The sequence below is a fragment of the Tachypleus tridentatus genome, chromosome 6 (genome assembly GCF_004210375.1).
Source record: "Tachypleus tridentatus isolate NWPU-2018 chromosome 6, ASM421037v1, whole genome shotgun sequence".
Classification (NCBI taxonomy): domain Eukaryota; kingdom Metazoa; phylum Arthropoda; class Merostomata; order Xiphosura; family Limulidae; genus Tachypleus; species Tachypleus tridentatus.
The window spans coordinates 41,436,421-41,448,124 of NC_134830.1; positions in this window are offsets into that span (position 1 = coordinate 41,436,421).

Consider the following 11,704-nt stretch of genomic DNA (forward strand, 5'->3'; position numbering starts at 1 on the left):
TTGAGATGTCCAGCAAATTTTATCAAAATTGACTCGGCTAGTTTCTCACAACATACTGTAGGACCAGGCAGACAGACAGATGGATAACTCTGCTTGATAGGTAAGGAGACATGCATTTCTTTGTATGGTTTCAATATTTTCGTTCCATTTACTTTACTCACTGAAACATTAGAAACAAGTTACAAACTTCATTTTGAGCTATTGTTATTGGTTTTAATTAAACAAAAACTACAGAATGGGCTATTTGTGCCATACCCACCAAGGGTATCAAAAACCGGTTTCTAGCGTTGTAAGTACGCAAGCATACCGCTCTGCCACTGGAAAGCGGTTTGAGCTGTAGCACCATCTTAAAGTAAAACAAGTACCATACAACACATCATAATTGGATTAGATATCATTGAGAAAAAAGTGAGGAATATATTTCCTTTTTTCAAACACCAATGCATGAGACGAATAGAGATGGTTCGCAGATTAATTTTATTCTAATAACTTTCTAATGAAAAAAAATTGCTCGTATGAAGATATGTTACCTAAATACTATGCTCTTAGTTTTTCTCTTGCTCTGCCACTTTTAGCCGTGGGGGCGTTATAATGTTACAATCAATCTCACTATTCGTTGGTAAAAGAGTAGCCCAAGAGTTAGCGGTGGGTGGTGATGACTAGCTGCTTTCCTCTAGTCTTACACTGCTAAATTAAGGACGGCTAGCGCAGATAGCCCTTGAGTAGCTTTGGGCGAAATCAAAACAAAATAAAACCGTTTTGATAGAAGAATCAAGTATCCAGTAGCCAAAATGTACTCTAAACTAACAGAAAATGGTTATAATTGTCTATTATTAAAATGAAAAACAATAAAAACAATGAAATAAATAAATTATTTATCTTCTTAGCAACATCATGAATACATAACATCATGAATACATAACATCAACATAACGTCTAAAACATTGTAGGTGTAATTTTAAACATGTAACAATACTAAGTTTATTTTTAATATAGCTGCTTTTTCTTCCAAGGCTGATAAATGGAAGATCTCCACCAGGGGTCTTGTACTTCACTATAAACAAATTATGTTAAGAAAACTATCTGATTGAACGCCAACTTACTGTTGTAATATATCCACATGCTTTATATGCAAGAACTTTCACCTCTCTAATAACAAGTTCCTGTAATACTGCGCAATGGAGGCGAGAAAAATTGTGTCCGCCCATCTCGTACATATAAGGTGAACATTGTAAAACCTAGTGGAACGACCGAATCTTTGACTGGCGCTGCAACTATTGGAAATCACATAAAACGTCACATGGATTAGTTTAACTTATTTTTTCTGTTTGTTTTCATCCGGTTTTACTGTAATAAACAATATATGTTACAAGACACTTTTCTTGTTTCTAGTGTTGAAGATTTTTAGTTACTGATTTGACCAAAATTGTAAGATATATAATCTCAGTTTCTTATGTCTTTATAAGATTAAACTACAACGAAAACGATGGTCTCTTTAAAATGAGACAGCGGTTTGTCGTTCAAGCTGCGAGGTCTTATAAATAATTCAGCGTATGACATTCGCCCCCTGACGACGGTGAGAGGAACTATATATTCTCATTAGAACATGTTTCAGTCAGTGAAAAGGATAATTTCTAATAACATTACGTTTAAAATTATAACGTAAACAATGTTCCTAGAATAAAAATGAACTTGCTATCTGAGAATCGAAACTAATAAAACTCTTGAAAAGGGAAACAAAACTAAAAGTCTAAAATATATGACGGGTACAACACATTCACACGTATTACACGTTATAAGTATGCTTATCCTTATAAACAATTACATGCATATCAGAGATACAGGTGCAGTCGGACAGGTGTTAATTTTCTCCCTTGTTTGTCGTTCACCTTCACCACCGTAAGGTCATATGAAATAAATAACCAACTTGTTCCATGCATTGCATAAACAATATCACCGTAAAATTTTTGTTTCAAAAGTTTAACACGTCTTTCTGTTCTTTGTTATTCTTAATAACCGGTATAATTGAACATAAAATGAATGAGTACAATTATCTAATAGCTGAAATGTTCATAATTACATACTTTTGGAATAATAACATTTTTTAATGATAAATATTCATATTTATAAGTAAATAATACAAGTATTGAAACACTCACTAATGTACATAGACGTATAGTTTGATAAATATTAAGATTTGTGTTAAGTTGAACAGCTAAAGAAAACAACTTTATGGTATTTTAACACAACTTTTCAAACATGGCCAGAAACTAAAATGTGACACATAAAAAGACAAAGAATCTAGGTTGAAAACTACACTGCAGAGAAGTAAACTGTAACTTATTAAGGGAGGTACTTAATGTAACTGGACCCAAATGTCGATAGAGATGCGCCATCTATCATTTTTGAGTCCTATTCTGGAACCTTACAAGTGGGAAAAATGTATGTATATAATAAGGATAAACGTGATTGTTCAGTCGCACACCATTTCTGATCGAAAACTATCATCATGTAAATAGAGGTTAAATCCAATAGACAGGTTATCTTAACCTCTGTATAGGTGCTATTTTCACATGTGCTTCTTATACTTAGGCCCATTTTACCTTTCCCACCAAGTTTCCTGTTTGTTTGTGCACCTTATGCACATAGTAATTAACTATAGACAAACAAACAAGTGGACAAATCAGATTCCTATGACTCAGGCATAGCCGTTTGTAAATCGGAAACTAGTATAAGCTGTTCAAAGCATAATTGCCAAGTTTAAGCTTACAGGATCAACTGCTAACCTCCCTCGTTCTAGACGCCCCACCAAAATTCCAGAGAGAACCAAGAGGAAGGTTCTCAGAGAAGTTAGTAGGAACCCTCGTTTAACACATACTGACATAAAGAAACTGGTAAGGGAAACTGGGGTTGAAGTAAGCACCTCTACAGTTACGAACATGTTACACTTTTCTGGGTTCAAAGCATGCAGTTCTCGTAGAACTCCATATTTAAAGCTTGTTCATTTAAAAGCACGATTGAGGTATGCAAGAAAGCATGTAGATAAACCTTTTACCTGTTGTAAGAATATTCTTTGGTCAGACGAGACTAAAATCGAGCTTTTCGGCCACAACGACTTTCGCTATATTTTCCGTAAGAAGCAGGAACGAAATCTTCCAAAGAACACCGTCCCTACTGTTAAACACGGAGGTGGCTCGATCATGCTATGGGGTTCCTTCAGCTCTTCTGGTGTAGGCAGACTTCACCGCGTCAACGAAATCATGAAAAAAAAGAGTACGTTGATATATTAGGCACTTATATCAAGAATGATGCTCAGAACTTGCGGCTTTGGCGTCGTTTGGTCTTCCAGCACGACAATGACCCAAGCACACATCGAAATATGTGCAATCCTGCTTGCAGAGGAACCATATAAGCGTTCTGGAGTGGCCATCGCAGTCTACACAACAACGAACACTTTCTGCCCCTCCTATGGTTGGTTATAAACAGTTTATTTGTCGTTTAATTTACATAAAAATTTATGTAGATGTGTATTGGTATAATATTTATAATATACTATATTTTCATTATTCTAATCGTGATACTTTTTAGGTTATGAGGAAAAACTACTCGGGACGCAGGGGTACGAACACTTTCTGTCGTAACTGTACATGAATAATTTACACAAACATGTATCTCAAGACCTGAAGATGAGCTAAGAAGGTTGAAACGTTGTTCTCTACTTTATTTTAACAAAAGTTTTAATACCTATAACAGCCGTCTTGAGATACATTTTTACTTCAAGTGGGTTTCAAGTCATCGCACAAACAGTCTAATTATAAGGAAATAAACACATAAAAATTGAGTTTGATCAAATTATTGAGCATGATATTCAAAGTGGTTATATTTAATGGCCCCGTGAATCATTATTTGGATATTTGAAGTTAACATATATCCCATATTTTGAATGATGCTGAAAAAATATTTTCAATTTAAAAACTGAGGTAATCTGGTGGATGTGGATTTTATTCATTGAAGAAGAGTGTCAGGTGAGCTCACAATACATTCGAAGTGAAACATGGTTGATGTCGAATATTTTAAGTGGGATTGAACTGAAATATTCATGTTCTGGGCAGCTATTTTCTCAACGAATACTGGGATTGACCATCACTTTATGGCGCCTCCACGGCTAAAAATGCGAGCGTGTTTGGTAGGATGCGGATTCGAACTCGTGATCCTCAGTTTGTGAGTCGAGTGCTCTAACCACTTGGATATGCCAGGCCCGTATTTAGATAAACTTCTGGTTTATGATGTACCATTAATTTTCTTTGTTCTGTATGGGTATTCTTAGAGGCTGCATTGTATTAAAGCGATCATAAATGTCACTCTCCCATGCCACAGCGGTAAGCCTGCGGACTTATAACGTTAGACACTCGGTTTCGGTACTCATGGTGGGTACAACATAGATAGCCAATTTTGTTACTTTGTGTTAAACAAAAAGATAAACAAAACCATAAGTTTCTTTTGTTTTTACTTTGAAAGGACTGGTTTTTGTATTTTTATTTTTGCTTTTCTTCAAAGGATATTTTTATATTTTGTTTTGGTATTTTCATTAACCTTTATTGTATCATTTTAACAGGTTCACTTTTATATTACTCCATTAACCACAAATGGTGATTACATCATTTAAACATGTAATTTTCTTCGTACTTGAAATTTCTTTGTTAAGCGGTTCTTTGCATGCCTGCTTTGTCTCCGTGTCTTGTTGTGTAAGTACTTTTCAGGCGTAAGGAATGGGGTATTACCGGAATACAGGGTGAGCCAAAAGTAGGTGGACAGCATTTGGAATAGGTCTATGTATCGGTTATATTAATGCAATTGTATATTATAACTATGTTGCAACTATATTATTTGTGTTATATAATTACAATTTTATAATTACATTTGTTTTAATTTAATCTGTTTTCTTTTTTTTTAGATTGTTAATAGAACCCATAATGTCAAATACTTTAAATACAGATAAAAGAATATGGGTGTTAAAAGAGTATTGGAAATCTCAAAATACTGAAACCGTAAGGAGAAAGTGGGTTGAAACATTTGATACTCCAGCTCCAAAAAGACAAACCATTTACCGTATCCGTGACAAATTCGACGCCACTGGCTCAATCCTTAATGCTGCTAAAACTGGTCGACCCAAAACAGTCTGTACAGAGAATAATAAGCAACGTGTTGCCGATGCATTTGTTCAAAGTCAAAAAAAAATCCACCAGAAGAGCTTCTATGGAATTGAACATACCACAAACCTCTATTAGGCGAATTATAACGTAAATTGGGTTGAAACCCTATCGACCACAACTAATTCATGGCTTATTGGAGGATGATCCAGACAGGCGACTGCAATTTAGTGAAATTATGCTGAACAAGATTGAAGCAAACCCAGGAATTTTAGATAACATTGTGTGGAGTGATGAAGCTGCTTTTAAATTATCCGGTCATGTCAATAGACATAATTGTGTTTACTGGTATAGTGAGAACATGCATTTAACATTAGAACAACAGCTAAATCAGCCTGGTGTCAATGTTTGGGGTGGTATTTCAAGTTCTGGTGTTTATGGACCATTTTTTTTTGGACGGAACAATTACAGGAGATAAGTATCTCGAAATTCTAAGGAATCAAGTTGTTCCCCAGTTACAGCAACAACCTAATTTACATGACTTTTATTTTCAACACATTATTCCAAAGGAGTTCGTGAGTATCTTGATGAAACATTTCCATTGAAATGGATTGGTCGAAGAGGTCCAATCGATTGGCCGGCACGTTCACCGGACTTGACCCCTATGGATTTTTTCTTTTGGGGAGTACTCAAGGAAAATGTTTATAGTCAAAAACCAAGAAGTGTCGGTGATTTAAAAAATTACATAAGAGATACATTTCAAGAAATTAATGCCCAGAGTGACTTGTGCAAAAATGTTTGTCGAAGCGTAAGAGGTAGACTTCAAAGCTGTGTAAATAACATTTTATTTTCATTAATATAATTGTCTTATTACATATAGTTGTACGTATACGTGATCTCTAAATAAATGTTTTTTTTTACTGTCCACCAACTTTTGGCTCACCCTGTATATTAGTGTGTATGTTTTATTGAATTTTAAATTGTAAAGACAGTCTTTAAAGAAAGGAAAATAGAATGTGTTACCTTCAGGTGTCACGTCCTCGTTCAGTTTACTAAAACTTTCCATATTTTCCAGAAATGCATGTTGAATAGGGCTAACAAACTTTCACAGACAGGAATTTCGCCTTGTAAAGCACCAATATTATTTTATTTGCTAATTACATACTGTCTAGAATTGTGTCCTATTTAGATAATTGTGAACGTTTCTCGTGGGCAATGCTGATGAAAATTTATTGTAAGTTCTTTGGAAAATTCTTCTGTTGAACTTTATACAGTGGAGCGCCATTAAGCCACGGACCAGTAAACCGCGAAATCGCTTAAGCCGCTGTAGCAAGTCTTGTCCCAAAATTTTTGATGTATTAAATCTACTACCTGGCTTTTTAAAGTTTCTCACACTCTCCTTGTCTTTATAACTTCAAGGGGATATTTAAAAAGGATTTGCTTTAATTTGGGAAATAAATAAAATATATTACAATAGAAATCGACCGTTAATCTACCTTATCCGCTCTCTATGTCAGCTTTATGGAGGCCGCCATTGTTACCGAATCACACCTCTCCATACATTGAAGTTAATCCGCGGTAAATCCGTGAAAAAAGTGATCAATAATTAAAGTATTATTTTTAATTCGATAATCCGATATTTTTGTGGAATTGTATAAATATTGGCCACAAACCCAATAGAAATCACTCCATTGATGATGATGTACCAGTAGCTTCCTCAATTTTCCACAAAGGTTTAAGCCGCGGACCACTTTAGCCGCGGTTAAGCAGATTGACCCCCCAAATACCGCGGCTTAACGGCGCTCCACTGTAATCCCTGAGGTTTTTGTTCTCTCTTCTTCCCTTTGGAACAACCAACATCGTGGGTAGTACTTGGTGTTCTGAGAAGTATGACATAACTGTTCCTGTCTTTTTAATACCTTAAGTTCTTACTTTAGAAAAGTTTTTCTCAGAGAAATTTATTGAGAAATATTTTCAGAATGTTCCTAGAGCAGCGTCGTCCAAAGTTTACCGGATTCGATTATTATTATATTGTTGTTGGCCCCTCAGTGGAACAACTGTATGTCTGCAGACTGACAATGCTAAAAACCAGTTTTCGAGACTCGTGGTTGGCACAACACAGATAGCCCATTGTGTAGCTTTATGCCTAAACTAAAAACAAGGTAAAAAAAGTATGTCGTTGAAAATATGGGTTGCTTTTGCTATGTTTTACACTCTATTCAGTTTCTTTACTGCAACTCATTTGAGTAAGAGTTTGATATTAGAGCTTCTAGTTATTCTTGAGGCCACTCTTAGGTCAAAGTTGAAACCTCTCTTGCGCTGAGCTAGCACACAAAATCCGAGGCTCAACTCCGTTATTAGCACAAGAGGATGAGATTGGTGAGACAATCCGTATTGGACAGGATGCCACTCCACGGCAGGTTAACTTTCAGCTGTGTAGACTGACATAAATGAGATATGGCGTCTTGCTTAAGCCAGGATCGAACTCTTAACTATGAGCCCAAAACATGACATGACTGAGTCATTCTTTCCTTGGGAATCCTTATACCTGTAAGTACATTTGAGGACATTATATTTTCTATATAAAATGATCAATAACTAATTTAAGGTTATTGTAGTTTTCTCAAAGATCTAACTACAGTATAAAATCAAAGTAGATGATTTTAAGGCTTAAAAGTCACCAGGGAACAACTACCCCAGTGGGAAATTTGTCATAAGGTGATTAAGTTTGTTTGTTTTTTGAATTTCGCGCAAAGCTACTCGAGGGCTATCTGCGCTAGCCGTCCCTAATTTAGCAGTGTAAGACTAGAGGGAAGACAGCTAGTCATCACCACCCACCGCTAACTGTTGGACTACTATTTTACCAATGAATAGAGGGATTAAGCGTAACATTATAATGCCTCCACGGCTGAAAGGGCGAGCATGATTGGTGCGACGGGAATTCAAACCCGCCACCCTCGGATTACGAGTCGAATGCCTTAACTCACCTGACCATGCCGGGCCTAAGGTGGTTCAGACCAGTGGCTTGTGATTTCATTTTTTAGTTATTACGATCAGGCAGGGTAAAATACACTTCTGTTTTCTATCAGATAACGCTATTTTTGGTAGCCTTTATTATGATAAATTACATAAGGAGCATCGTGAAACGTAATATGTTTTAAACATTTGAACTATTCAGATGTATTTCTTGATATCGCATGATAGGAAATCATAGTGTTGTATCACAATACACTCTGTTATGCAAGTTTATAATCAACAACTATCATAAGTTAGTAATTTACAATTAATGTAATGTTTAATCCCAGGACACAACAAATATAAACTGTGAATACTGTATGTATATTTTAAGATACAAGTTTCTTGAAAGTATAATAAAAATTGAAGAAAAGTATTTTACTTTTCTTGAATATTCGGCGAAAAGAAAGAAATTACATGAAATGAAAGGTAATAAACAAATATCTGTATAACATGTTACATTATCAGCCGTATGGATACAAAAATTGTGCGTGTCACATTTAAGTGCCAGCTTTCAGTACACTGTAGATGTAGATCCATCACAACAAAACATTGTGACACTGGCAGCTCATTTCAAATTTAGAACAGGTTTTGTGAGCATAATATTTCAAACCCAGGGAGAACAACTACAATCCGACAATTAGATAATGAAGAACTGTCACCAGATGGAGCAGCAATAAGTTGTAATTATCCATAAAACTACACAATGGACTATCTGTACTCTGGTTACCGCGGGTGTCAAAACCCGGTTCTAGTATTCTAAGTCCGAAGACGTACTGCTTTACCACTAGGGGTGATAAATTTACGGACTTAAAATGCTAAAATCTAGAATTTGATTTTCTATGGACATTGCAGATAGCCCAATGCGTCGTTGCTCTAAAACAAAATGAACAATCTTAAAGTGTTAAAAAATAAATCTCTGTTACCTTCAGAGATAGGACAGTAATCTTTTTGTGTATTAAAAGAGCTGATGAGCTACATTCGGAATGGATATATAATTATTTATCAAACTTTAGGCCCGGCATTTCCAGGTGGGTAAGGCACTTGACTCGTAATCTGAGGGTCGCGGGTTCGAAACCCCATCACACTAAACACGCTCGCCCTGGGGGCGTTATAATGTGTAGGTCAGTCTCACTATTCATTGGTTAAAGAGCAGTCCAAAAGTTGACGGTGGGTAGTGATGACTAACTGCCTTTCCTCTCGTCTCACACTGCTAAATTAGAGACGGCCAGCACAGATAGACCACGAGTAGCTTTGCGCGAAATTCAAAACAAACCAATTATCAAATTTTATAAGTATAAGTTTTGAAAACCTTTAAAAAGAAAACTGGTTACTTTATTAGTGGATAAAAAAACAACAGATACAATAGAAAAGACCTAAAGTGATGATTGGCAAAATCTCAGACGACGAAATTTGTTTCGTTTGTCTCAATTTAGGGCTGTTTCGGCCCTATTCTCTACTCACCTTTATTGTAACACTCTAGCTGTTTGTAGTTTTTTATTAGACTGATAACGGTTTTGTTCTTATAAACAATTATGAAAGGACAGTTTTGTTTGAAACTTATACAATAGCAAAAAAAAGAAAAAAAAAAAAAAGTGTTGGGCCTGATTAAAACTTTTACCTTGTTATTTTATATTTATCGGAGTTAAAGTGATTGGAAAAATTGTAAAAAATAAAATAATTAATATCCGAATTCATTATATTGTAAATTATAGTGATTATGGATTTACTTTTGGTAAATTAAGTTTGCGACAAAATTTACAAATGAATTTGTTTGTTTGTTTGTTTGTTTGTGTTGAATTTCGCGCAAAGCTACTCGAGGGCTATCTGCTCTAGACGCCCTTGATTTATCAGTGCAAGTCTAGAGGGAACGCAGCTAATCATCACCACCCACCACCAACTCTTAGGCTACTCTCTTACCAACGAATAATGGGATTGACTGTCACATTATACGCCCCCACGGCAGAAATGGCGAGCATGTTTGAAGCGACAGGGATTCGAACCCGCGAGCTTCAGATTACAACTGCAACCCGACCGATTGTTATAGGCCTAAGACGAACTTACCGTCATTTTTCAGCCTATTGAAGGTAAAAAATAAAACAGCCGTGATACTATAAAAGTCTTGCACTTGACGTTATAAGGCTTCCTGTTTCATTCAACGTCGCCATATTGGACCTTAAACATTTCTGTATAGCAGTTAGTAATAATCCAAACACGTACAAGATACACTGAAACTTTAAGTGTTGTTAACTGCATGAGCATTGTCTGTGTTAGAAAAAAAAGTTCCGAATACCTACAGCTATTTACCTTCTTGATATATCTTTCCTTACGCTCAAGTGATTTACAGAGTCGGATAACGCGATATTAGAATGCATATTGGTGATTTTTCACCTAAGATTAATATAAACACTTGATGTTCAATATAGTGGAATAAACTATATACCACGTGACTCTTTGATTGAGGTATAAGACCTATATAGCAGGTAAAATTTAGTCCGCTAAGCATCCTAAGCATTTATATTATGTACTGCTGAAATTTCGGTTATGTTACAAGTGAATATTTCAGAGTAGGACAAATGAATACCCCCCTCCCCAGTGATACAGCGGTATGTCTATGGACTACAACGCTAAAATCTGGCTTTCGATACCCATGGTAGTCAGAATACAGATAATCCATTGTGTAGATTTGTGCTCTATTACAAACATAAACAACCAAATGAATAACCACTACGTGTAAAGTATATTAATTATATTTATACTGAATTAAGTTTAAGCGGTTAATAAATTATGTTAGCAATGAAGTGTTCCTTACAAAGTGTGGGTTTAATATATTTATAAAAAATGTTATGTTGGGCCTGGTGTGGCTATGTGGCTAGTATTTCAGACTCTGATTCCCATGGTTCATTTCTATTTGACATAAAATTAGGCTCCATACTTTAACTGTGATGGTTGAATCTCGTTACTTAGAGAGTAGCTCCCCCTGTGGTATTTTGATGTTGTCTTCTAGTTTATCAGTTCAAAATTGAAGGCGATGAGTGCAGATATTTCAATATTAAATTTCTAAATGCTGATTGCATTGTGAAGTTTTTCTTAGTTCAGCGTTAAAAGTTTTCAACTGCACATTTTTGTTTTAAAAAACCTGTATTCCATCTCATGCTAGATTTAGTAATTGAAGAACGTTTCAGGAAACGAATGGACTCAAAATATGGGAACGTTTTCTAGCGTATGATGCCATTCGATCCCTTTCTTAGATTGTTGTTTATTGTGACTACCACGTTCAACAATGCATGCTCTAATGTACAGCAGGAAGAACGTGTTCTTTATGTTCGATGTATTTTTTATTAGAGCTGGCAAACTATGAGTTCAGTAGTGATACTAAGACAAACTACTCAGTTTTTAATACGTAAATACAATACGCTAGAGGAGATTTACATTTTGAATTATAAAAAAATGGATCGAAAATTAAAAGTATGAAATGATAGAGTCTTAAGACTAAATAAATAGTCTGTTCTTTCAGATATATTTGTAAATTACAAATT